We start from the raw sequence: 12,852 nt of genomic DNA, 5'->3' as shown, positions 1-12,852 counted from the left end.
TTTGGTTTAGTCCCAACAGCTCTCACCAAGCCCTCCATGTAACTCTCCCTCCTTCACTGTACACTGCTGAAGAGCCCTGGAGCAAGGCACCCAGAACCTGCCGCTGCTCCAGTGGAGTGTCTCAGTATCAGACTGCTTGTACTGGGTAGCTCCCAGTGTGAATGTGTTTCAATGAAGAAGAGTGTTTGTGCTCAGAGAACTTAATCTGAGTCAGTAAAGGTTTAAAAACTGGAGATCTCACAACAGAGAGTCTGATAGAAACACATCATCATTTTGTTTTCATCATCAGTTTAAATCCTCACCTCTGATCAACAGAACGGCATCCATCTTTGAAGGATATATGACGATCCATAGACCAGTCACTCTTCATGGACACACAGCTGGGTTCAGGTTGTTCCAGCTTCCTCCTGATAGAAACAAGAGATACATTCTGTGATTTAATATAACTACTGTACTCAGTGTATTTGTATCCTGGTAGTTTCAGGAGACATTTTGTATGAAATCAATGTTTCATTTAGAAATGTTTCAGTGTTGATGTTGAAGCTGTATTCAGTGCAGCAAAGGCAGGAAATTATGCAGTGAGGTGACCATAATGGTTTAAGAGTAATGCTGTCCAATCAGGATGAAGAGAGGAAGGGTGTGGTGTTAAAGCAGAGAGTTTTACCTTAGTGACCTTCTGAACTCATCATCATCATCATCTTCACTTTGTTTTCATCATCAGTTTAAATCCTCACCTCTGATCAACAGAACGGCGTCCATCTTTGAAGGATATATGACGATCCATAGACCAGTCACTCTTCATGGACACACAGCTGGGTTCAGGTTGTTCCAGCTTCCTCCTGATAGAAACAAGAGATAAATTCAGTGATTTAATATAACTACTGTTCTCAGTGTATTTGTATCCTGGTAGTTTTAGGAGACATTTTGTATGAAATCAATGTTTCATTTAGAAATGTTTCAGTGTTGATGTTGAAGCTGTATTCAGTGCAGCAAAGGCAGGAAATTATGCAGTGAGGTGACCATAATGGTTTAAGAGTAATGCTGTCCAATCAGGATGAAGAGAGGAAGGGTGTGGTGTTAAAGCAGAGAGTTTTACCTTAGTGACCTTCTGAACTCATCATCATCATCATCTTCACTTTGTTTTCATCATCAGTTTAAATCCTCACCTCTGATCAACAGAACGGCGTCCATCTTTGAAGGATATATGACGATCCATAGACCAGTCACTCTTCATGGACACACAGCTGGGTTCAGGTTGTTCCAGCTTCCTCCTGATAGAAACAAGAGATAAATTCAGTGATTTAATATAACTACTGTACTCAGTGTATTTGTATCCTGGTAGTTTTAGGAGACATTTTGTATGAAATCAATGTTTCATTTAGAAATGTTTCAGTGTTGATGTTGAAGCTGTATTCAGTGCAGCAAAGGCAGGAAATTATGCAGTGAGGTGACCATAATGGTTTAAGAGTAATGCTGTCCAATCAGGATGAAGAGAGGAAGGATGTGGTGTTAAAGCAGAGAGTTTTACCTTAGTGACCTTCTGAACTCATCATCATCATCATCATCATCATCTTCACTTTGTTTTCATCATCAGTTTAAATCCTCACCTCTGATCAACAGAACGGCGTCCATCTTTGAAGGATATATGACGATCCATAGACCAGTCACTCTTCATGGACACACAGCTGGGTTCAGGATCAGGATCACGTTCAGGTCCAGATTCAGATTCAGGTTCAGGTTCAGGTCTAGCTTCAGGTCCAGGTCCAGCGCCAGGTCCAGGCCCAGGACAGTCTGGTCTATGGTGGATCCTGATCCCATATTCAGAAACAGAGTCAGTGAATCAAAGACTTTGTGACATGGAGAAGAGTCCTGGACAGCTAGAGATGGTCATCTCACCTCTGAGCTTTGGTCTGGCTGTCATGTTCCCCACGCAGAGTGGTTTTAGAGGGCGGGACTCCCTCCTCTCTGTTTTATTGGAATAAGCATTGGAAGCGTATTCCAATAAGGTTAACTGTCATGGCATGAGTATTTTTAATGGTATCATGGAATGGGAAAAGGTAACAAAAACAGGTCATGGTGACAAGATTTAACAGTGGAAAGGTAATGATGTACTGGTCATGTCGTGGAAATAGTGGACACTCTTCCAAGTAAAACAACAAGGTTGAGGGAGATAGGGTTTCGATGATGAAGTTCTGGGAATCGATGATTAGCGGAATTAGGCTTGGATTTGAAGTTGAACAACAGCGTTGAATATTGAGGAACCGATGGTTGATGTGTGTCTGCAGGAGTTTCTGATCTTCTTGAATAAGGAACGATAAAGCTGTAGCGTTGTTAATAACAACGTTCAAATAAAAAGATTGCTTACGTAAAAAAATTGCAGGGCACCACTTCTGAATAGAAGAAACAAATAAAAATACGATCAATAATTTGGTAACAAATTATCTGGTCTCAATATCTCAGGCGTAAGTCCTGATTTCAGTGACCTCATAGTTCCCACCTTTTGAAACAATATGATAGACAACGACTTTGCAATAAATGGGTAATTTATTAAAAAGGTAATTAAATGAATGGATGACAGGATTATTTTTTAAATAAGAATACAAATCATGAATGAATAGATTTCAAATAACCAGGCAATATTATATCAAATAGTGAAGAAAAGTTGCGGACTCCTCTTTATCTGATCCCTACTCTACCCGGTCAATCTAATTTATTATTCAGAGCTTCTATATCTCCTACACCAACTCTGGATCATAGTAACGTTGATAGTTCCTTTCTTTGTGCCGTGGGGTCCAGATGCCTTTTGCGGGTCCCTGCAGTTGCTTAGCGATCCTGGTAGTTTCAGGTCTGCCGTCGGACTTTCCGGTCCGTCGGAGGTGAAGAGGGTGAAGTTGAGGGTTCGGGGACCGGTGGCTCTCCGCTGTCTCCGGGATTCTCACTCAGTCAGCAGGCAAAAGTCTCTGAATTCTTTGTGTCTTGCTTCAAGACGGGCGTTGGATCCAGTTCGGTGTTTGGAGAGGGATATAGCGCTGAATAGTTTGATAACTCAGGCTACTCGTTGATATACTCAAACTAATCTCATTTTGGCCTGAACGATAATAATTAAAGTTGATATCTCACGAGATCAACAGATGTACACTAAAAATAAAATAAGGCTTGCTTAAAAGAACATTTCTAAGGTGCTCAAAGGAGCTTGAGGAGGAAAAGTATTGACAAAACTGCTGTTTCAAAAAATAAAATAACGGTCACGTGTAAGGAGCTCCGTTAGACTAAAAAGACACACATATAACATAAACGAACAACGAAAGGACAAAAGGATGAACAAAGGAAATCTCCTGGTTTTATCTGTTCAGGATAGATGTCGGGTCCCAGGGTGTGGCTTGATTTTATGGCTTTGTTTCTGCCAAGATTTCGGATTCCTTTGTTTCCTAGTTTCGGTGTGTTCTGGTTTGGTAGCTTAACTAATCCATCATTTTAAACAAATATCCCACATACTTTTCTTCACTATGAGCTTAATAGACCTTACAAACTTGTATGGATACAGAGATGGAATTTCAGTTACATACATTTGGTATACAGAAGTTAACAGAGGTTATGCGTGTCAGATATGTGTTATCACCAATTGACCACTGGAGGGCAGTATGGTGACATGATGAGTCCGATCTGAAATATCAGAAAAATGATTTTTAACTCTGTTTCCCACGTCATAAAGACGGGAGAAAGACGTATTTTCATGAAACCAAATGTGAAACACTGAGTGGGGTTATTGAATACTCCAAAGACGTATACAGTTGTAGCGAGGTTGGAGAGGCCTGAAGTCACTAACAACCCGAGACATTAATTCCCCCCCCCTCTCTGGCATTTCATCTCTACAGAGGAGGTTTCAATACACTTTAGCAGGGCTGACACTCCACAGGCTGAGAGGAAGATCTCAAGTCAAGATACGAAGTCAGCCCGGGAAAATCCGAACCAATGAATAACCTTCTTCCTCTCCTCCCCCTCTCTTTTCTATCTGATAACTGAACATCTGGTCTTCCCAGGTCACATCATAAACTACTTGGGTCAAGGAAGAGGAACTGACCCTTAGTATCTCTGCAATTATTCCTTGTATCCCTGTATAATACTGCACAAGTCTGTGAAACCTTCAATAACCCCAATCAAAGTATTGGGCATTTGATTTCAGGATGACACATCTTTTTCCCATAATTGTGGAGTGGAAAACAGAGTTAAATTCATTTTCATATATTTCAGATCGGACTCATCATGTGACCATATTGCCCTCCAGTGGTCAATTGGAAATAACACATATCGGACATGCATGACCTCTGTTAATCCTGTATACCAAATGTATGTAACTGAAATTCCATCTCTGTATCCGTACAAGTGTGTAAGGTCTGTTAAACTCATAGTGAAGAAAAGTATGTGGGTTATTTGTTTAAAATGTTAGATTAGTCAATTTACTAAACAAGACCGCCGACACTAGGGACAAAGGAATCCCAAATCTTGACAAAAACAAAGCCATAAAATTAAGCCACACCCTGGGACCCGACACCTATCTTGAACAGATAAAACCAGGAGATTTGCTTTGTTCACCCTCTTATTTCCTCTTATTTCCTCTTATTCCTCCTGTCCTCTTGTCCTTTTCGTTTTTGTCCGTGTTAGGTGTCTTGTTAAGTGTTATTTTATTTTAGAACAGCAGTTTTGCCAGTATTTTTCCTCCTCAAACTCCTTGGAACATCTTAGAATTATTCTTTCAAGCACGCCTTATTTTTAGTGAAGATCTGCTGATCTCGTGAGACATCAACTTTAATTATTATCGTTTAGGCCAAAACGAGATTAGTTAGAGAATATCAGCGAGTAGCCTCAGTTAGCGAACTATTCAGAGCTCCATCCCTCTCCACACACTGGACCGGATCCAACACCCGTCTTGAAGCAAGACCCAAAGAATTCAGAGACTTTTGCCTGCTGACTGAGGGAGAACCCCGGAGACAGCGGAGAGCCAGCTGAGAGCCAGCTGAGAGCCACAGGTACCGTACTGTGATCCAGAGTTGGTGTAGGAGATATAAAAGCTCTGAATAATAATATAGATTGACCAGATAGAGCAGAGATAGGAGAAAGAGGAACCCGCAACTTTCCTTCACTATTTGATATAATATTACCTGATTATCTGAAATCCATTCATTCATGTTTTGTATTGTTCTTTAATTAATAATCTTGTCGTACATTCATTATATTCCCTTTTTAATAAATTACCCATATATCGCCAAGTCGTTGTCTGTCATATTGATTCAAAAGGTTGGAGCTATAAGGTCACTGAAATCAGGACTTACGCCTGAGATATTGAGACTGGATAATTAATGTCTCGGGTTGTGTCGTATTTTGAGTAGAAAACAAAATATTTATTTTGTTCAGAGTGAAAAGCTGCAGATTGAGTCTTTTATCTGATATCTGGAGCTAGTCCATAGTGTAATGCCTGTAGAGGTCTATTTTACTGACGAGTGAACACTCAAAGAACGACGCCATACGTTCCTTTTTATGTGTATAATTACTGAGAGCGCCACATGTACAACTACAACACTGATTGTCCGTTCTGCATACGTCATACATTTAAGACATGAGCACTTAACAACAGCACAAATTATATAATCCTGCGGGCTTATTGTTTGAATGCTGATTAAGCATTCCAAGTATTGTTCTTCAAAGCTTTAATCTTCTTCTTATATTTCTTCCGTACATTTTTTGTCATCTAACTAGTTCTGCATACTTTCAGCTACAGAAACCATTCAACTATCAAATTGTTCAGCTCTTTCAGGACATGGGTGCTATGACTTTTCTTGTTTCTAACCCTTAAACTTTTAATATGATTAAGCTTTTTTGGTTAAGCTATGGAGAAAATCTTCAAATCCTCAAACTTCTTCAACTTTGAAAGCCTAATGCTTCTGCATACTTTCAGCTACAGACACCATTTAAACTTTAAAAATGTGAGAAAACCTTCAACTATTAAGCTATGATTCAGCATTTTAAATATCTTTTACACTTTTTATTTTTACACAATTGAACTTTTATGCTTTTTTCAGACCATTTCTGATTTTATAATGGGTGTGTATTGCACGGAATGTTTAGACCTAGAGTGTATGATGTCATCACCAGAGTGGAGAGAGAGAGAAAAATATTCTTGCTTCAACTTGCTCTCTTTCCCAAAATGTTCCCTCCTTATACAATTTTCTTCTGATCAAACCGTAGGAAATGTTGTGCTGGTCATAGACATGTGTCTATGGAATCCAACAGACTTACACATTTGACTCCATGAGCCTGAAAGCAACATGAACTCCAACTAACTGCTCCATTAGACTCAATGTTAAATCTGAAGACAAATTTCTCAAAGAAAGCAGAAAGTACGAGTTTTCTAATCTGCTCTGAAGCAAACATAAAAAGTACATCTCTGCGCTCATCAGTCTTATCTTTCGGAAGATATCAAAATGTTGTCCATTGGACTCATGGTTTTACGATTAGGGGAAGGAGTTTGACAGCTAGTTCTTCTAAGCTTTAATTTTTGGAATGCTGATTAAGCATTCCAACAGTTCTTCTAAACTTTAATCTTCTTCCTCTTCTTCTAATATTTCTTCTGTACGTTTTTGGCATCTAACTAGTTCTGCATACTTTCAGCTACAGAAAACGTTCAACTATCAAATTGTTCAGCCCAGCTGTCTGTCTGTCTCTCTATCTACCTGTCTGTCTGTTTGTCTCTTTCTCTCTCTCTTTTTCTCTTCCTCTCTGTTTGTCTGTCTGTCTTCTCTCTCTTTTTTTTCTCTTCCTCTCTGTCTGTCTGTCTGTCTGTCTGTCTGTCTCTCTCTTTCTCTAATCTCTGTTTCTCTATATCTCGATCTCTTCCACTCTCTCATACATAATTTCTAATTTTCAGTTTTCTTCAATTAATTTCATTTCAATTGAATTCATATAGCCCCAATTTCATTTTTAAAACTATCCACACAAATTACATGTCTACGTCTTCAGAAGATTCTTGGGATTCTCAAAATGAAGTTATTAAATCAATATGACTTACAGATTTTAAGTTCTGGCCAGTTATGGCCAACAGTGACTCAGCACTACTACTACTATTATTATTACTACTACTATTACTACTACTACTACAACTACTACTACTACTATTATTACTATTACTACAACTACTACTACTACTATTCCTACTAATACTATAACTACTACTAGTATTACTATTACTACTACTACTTTTACTACTACTTTTCAGCAGGAAATGCATTTTCTAGTTCGACTTATTCTCCATCTTCCGCTGCATATTTTGTCCGACTACTCCTCCCACAGCGTTGCCAGCAAATGCATCAAAATACATCAAAACGTGCGGCCAAATCGGGAATCGTGTGCTATGACTTTTCTCAGAGATTCGCCCAGCAGTTTACACAGTGATCAGCACTACTACTACTACTACTACTACTACTACTACTTCACTATTACTACAACAATTTCTTCTTCTACTAGGAACCGGGAAAAACGGCGAGAAATTTCCCCATAGAGATGAATGTGTTTTGGGCATGGAGAGAGCTTAAAAACACTCAACTTTGGGCTCAGACTGACTCGTCATACTTTAACGTGGGCAAAATGGGTATTTTGATAGCACAGATTTCATGACATCAGGGTTTAAGTTTCAGAAGAATGTAAGCCTTTTTCAGATTTTATAATGGGCGTGTATTGGATGGAATGAATGCAGATGAGCTGTAAAATCTTCTGTAATTTTTCCAAACAACTTGCTCCTATCGCCACAATTTTCACTCTTCATAAACCATTTTGTGAAAAGAACCTAGGAAATAATGTGCTGGTCGTAGACATGTGTCTATGGAATCCAACAGTCTTACACATTTGACTCCATGTGATTGAAAGCAAATTGAATTCCAACCAAATGCTCCATTAGACTCCATGTTAAATCTGACGTCAATTTCTCAAAGAAAGCAGTTAGTTAAAGTTTTCTAATCTGCTCTGAAGTTCATATTTTTGACACCATAATAATATCTTGGCGATTGGACTCACTTTTTTTTTTCAAATGTACCTCAAATGAACCCCAAACTAACCCAAAATGAACTCGAAATTAACCTAAATGATACAGCTGTCTTAGAGCTGTTAATATATGCACCGTCTTCGGGCAGTACCAGCCACTCAGTCAAAATTTCTTGCGAGCTAAAGAGCAGAAGTTGTTCATATGACATTAATCTTAAACCATTCATTGGAGTGTGTTAGATTAGATCCAAAGTTCCAATCCAAAGATGATGTAAGGTGGTAGTTTACCAAAGCTTTATAGTCTTAGCCAGGAAAATCCTGTTTTCAACAGGATGCATGAGTGCTATAAACACCACCAATAATAAACCTAATTACAGAATGATGAACAGCTTCCAAAGCCACTCAAAACATAGTCAAAATTTCTTACAGGAAACTAAATTTCTCAGCAAAGAAGTTGTTCATATGACATTAATCTTAAACCATTCATTTTTGGAGTGTGTTAGATTAGATCCAAACTTTGATACTAACAACTGTAATCCAAAGTTAGTAAGTAGCAGAGAAACAGTAAACATCAAGTTAGTAAGAATTAATATGTTGAAGGGTAAAACAGTATCAAATGTAAAGTAAAGTGTTGAGTGTGATACCTTTTCATGTTGGTGATAACCTGCAACCACCTGATGAAGACAGACAGACGGGTTCCTCATTAGTCTTCAGTCTCATTTGATTTGTGTCTCATCAGGAAATCTAATCTGTTTCTGCATGTAGACTTTAAAGACAGCCAGCTGTAGTTTCAAGTACTTGTTGTCAGATAAACTTTGTTCTGTGGAGTCATTATCAAAGACAGGAGGTCAACACATGAACCAACAAAGATCAGCTCGTTTGTCATGAAACACACTGGAATGAATAAAAGTTCCACTTCGCTCTCTGCTGTCTGGACCCAGTCTGTGTGGAAAAATAGTTTTCTGTTGATCTGAGTGGGACGATGAGCTCCATCAGGATTAAATCCTCTTCTTCTTCTTCTTCTTCTTCTTCAGTCCTCTGCTTCTGCAGGCTGCTGTCATACTCCAACATTTAATAAACCAGTCTGAACCTGCAGCACCCAGTTCAAAGATCAGCTGTATCATGTTTATATGACTTTATATGATCCATGTTAAAGTTTAACCCACAGCCTCTTCCTGCTGAGACTTTGACACACTGGAACAAACCTGAGAACATAAAGCTCCTCATCACTGACAACATCAACACTCCAACACTGTTATTGACTTTAAAAGAGGACATGAATTCACCTCTAGAGTTATAAATGAAGCCAGCAGGAAGGTTTCATGTTGTAGACCAGTTAGAGATAAAATCCATCAGTGGTTCTGGTCCGTTTAAACCACAGGGTCCAGACTGGGTCTTTAAGCCCTTATCAGACATTAAATATGTAACATTGTCTCCATGTATTTGTTAAAGTGATGACATTTATTCATTCAGACAGAGGAGACTTTTACATTGACCTTACAGCTTCATTCAGACATGAACATTTATGGAAAGAGACTCAATGAGAGAGAGAACAACAATGAGTTAAAATGATCTGAAGGAAGAAGAGTGTTTCCCCAGCCTCTGTTGGTAATATGGCCTCTTTCTCTGCAAGGAAGTCAAAAAGCTTCTGACAGTTAAACCAGAATAAAACTGAGGTTTTGATCTTCGTCCCTGCAATCTTCTTCAACACACAAACCAACACTGTTGGCTTCTGTCATTTAATGTAAATTACCCCGTGAGAACTATTTTGATTCTGATTTTAAAAATTTGATAGATAAATCAACTCTGTTGTCAGCACAACCTATTTCCATGATTTCTATCTGTCCCGTTACCATACTGAAGAGACCATAGCTCATGCTTTTATACTTTCTTGTCTAGATTAATGGGATTCTGTCTCTGTAATCAGATAGTAGTCAGTCTTATCTCACCTCCAGCTGGTTCAAGATGCAGCAGAGACTCTTTACTGGTAGCAAGAACAGAGATCAGTGGTCTCATTTATTAAACAGTGCTAGGATCCATACTTAAAGTGTATGTGCTCCCAAAAGAAAATCAAACAATTAAAACTGTGCATTTGCAAACCTGCAGGCAATGTTCCCTTTATAAATAACAATCGACAAATGTGCACGCATGGATCATGGATGAGGTAGAGCGTTTGTCCCGTAACCACAAGGTTGGTGGTTCAAACCCCTCTACTGGCAGCGAGGTGTCCTTGAGCAAGACACCTAACCCCAAGTTGCTCCCCGCCTTCATGTTCCGGGATGGGTTAAATGGGCTCCCCATTGTGGGACTAATAAAGGATTGATTATTATGTTCAACCAAACATCTCATGAATATTGATTCATATAAAGGAACCTGCTGATCAATGGGTCTGAGCTTTCACTGGCCTGGGTTGCCATTACTGATGTACTGGATTCTCTTCACTGGTTACCAGAGAACTACCAAATAAAGTTTCAAGATTATTTTCATATTTTTTAAAGTACTGCATGGACTGACATGGTTATGGTTATATCTCTGAACTCTGAGATCTGCTGACCAATCACTGCTCTTTATTTAACACTCCCAGTTATAATCTCACTCCAGTTGTCACAGATTCTGCTTCCATACTCCCCTGTCAGTAGCTCACTCCTGTCACTCTGCCTCACACTCACCTAATCAGCTCACTCAGTTCACCTGCCAGCCACTCCCTGTCTCTGCCTCACACTCACCTCTCAGTCACTCCTACCTCATTAGCTCAACCACACTCACCTGCCCACCCAGCTGCATCTGCTCTGTAATCAACTCTCAGAATTTAAGCTCATGGCCGTTTCTCAATATGTGAACTTCTCTGTACTTGTGTCCTCGTGAACTTGTGAAACGTCATCTAGCGCGGCCCAAGTACTGTTCCAATACACAAGTTCGCATCCAGCCAAGTACGGTCCAAATACCCGGATGTGTCCTCGCTCCGCCCATTATATCGGGGATGCATCGGAGTAGACTTGTGTGGACTTTGGACAGCCAAGTATCCCAGAATGCATTTCACCAGCAAACAAGAGCCGACAGTAGCGGAGACGGCTCACAACTGTCAGTTATAACTGTCTAAATACTGCTGTTGTTGTGTAACGGAATTTAGTTTTAACATTTTTTTAAGCGAGAATGTAGTTGTTAAGACTTAAAATATGCGGTCAATTTATCAAGATAGAGCCTGTTTGAAAAAAGCGCCGACGTTTGTCGGAGATATGAGAGGACCAGAGATGATACCATATATATATATATATATATATATACCGGAGATATATATATATATATATATATATATATATATATATATATATATATAGATATAGATATAGATAGATATAGAGATATGAGAGGACCAGAGAGGAGACCGGGCGGTGGTGCTCATGCAGCCCGCTGACAGCAGCCTGATCTCGGCAAGGCCTCTCCAGATGTGCCGCTGGCTCCGGTGTCTCTGTGGTTGTGGTTGCAGATGTAACACAAAACATATACATATTAATATTTTAATATTTTCTAAATGAAAACGAAAAAAGGCAGGGTTGTGTTTTATATCATATTTCGTTTTATTGTCAATATATATGACTGAAGATAACCGGAGTAGGCGGGACCGACGAGCTGAGTTGGTGACGTCGTGATGTTGGTGACGTCATCAAGTTCGCTGCTGTTCCAATTGCAAAATGACCGTACTGCGTCCTCCCGTCCTCGGGAGTTTGTACTCCCGAGTCGAACTATCCAAGTATGAACTTGCAAGTTTGCAAGTCCATACTTGACCATACTTGGTATTGAGAAACGGCCCCTGTCTCACTCACACTCCCTGCCAGATTGTTCTCCACACCATGCCAGACCTTCCCGCATTCAGCTTTGGACTGATCTCCCGCTACCGACCCCGTCTGTTCTGGATTCTCCTACCTCGTCTCTGCACTGGTAAACGCCTAAGCCTTCTATCCCCGACCACGAGTTTTGCCTCTGCTCCTCCTGGTGCCTGTTCCTGTGACGGCTTGGCGTTTCTCCAGCCGGACTTCGGCGTGTGCGTTGGATCTTGCCCGGTTTCCCTCTGCTTGTACTGTCCTGAATAAAGCTCATTTTAACTACTCCTCGTGTTGGTCGTGCTGCATCTGGGTCCCTAAAACACCCGTTACACCAGTTCTCACTAATCGATCTTTCCCTCCATCAATATCTTTACCTGTCTCTTAAGCCTTTAAATAGTCATCAGTGAATACATGTTTGTTTTTATGTTTTGTTCTCTTTTCAATTGCAATTATGTCTGTGTTTTAGTTGAAATGATCTCTCTCTAAAGAACTTTGGTCAACATTCTTTGTTTTTTAAATGTGTTTTATAAAAAGATGCGTATGTGTGTCACATACTAAACGGCAACAAAATATGAACGACAAACTGACAACCACTAGAAAAGACACAAAACTAATCAGACAATAAGACACAGGTGGGCAGACATGAGGTCAGCTGATTGGTGGAAGAAACAAAGAGAACAGAGCAAAGCTGGTGAGACTAATCCAACACAGGTGATACACAGAAAAGAGGAGGGAAAACAGACAGGAAGTCAAACCAAACACGGGATGCAGGGATCTTCAAAATAAAACAGTCAACAAATTCAAAGCCATATATCATTTCATTTGTATAAAAACAGTGAACCAGTGAGGCGGTGTAGACACAGATTAACTTACTGTTGAGAAATTAAACTGTCACCCAGCTAACCGTCTGATCCTCTACCTGTCGGTGGATTGCAAACCTTCTGACAGACCGGTGGCAGCGGTGAGGCTGGGGAAATCACATCCAGCACCCTGACAA

The sequence above is a fragment of the Anoplopoma fimbria genome, chromosome 6 (assembly GCF_027596085.1).
Source record: "Anoplopoma fimbria isolate UVic2021 breed Golden Eagle Sablefish chromosome 6, Afim_UVic_2022, whole genome shotgun sequence".
Classification (NCBI taxonomy): domain Eukaryota; kingdom Metazoa; phylum Chordata; class Actinopteri; order Perciformes; family Anoplopomatidae; genus Anoplopoma; species Anoplopoma fimbria.
The sequence above is the reverse complement of the archived record's forward strand: the minus strand, read 5'-3'. Positions refer to the sequence as shown.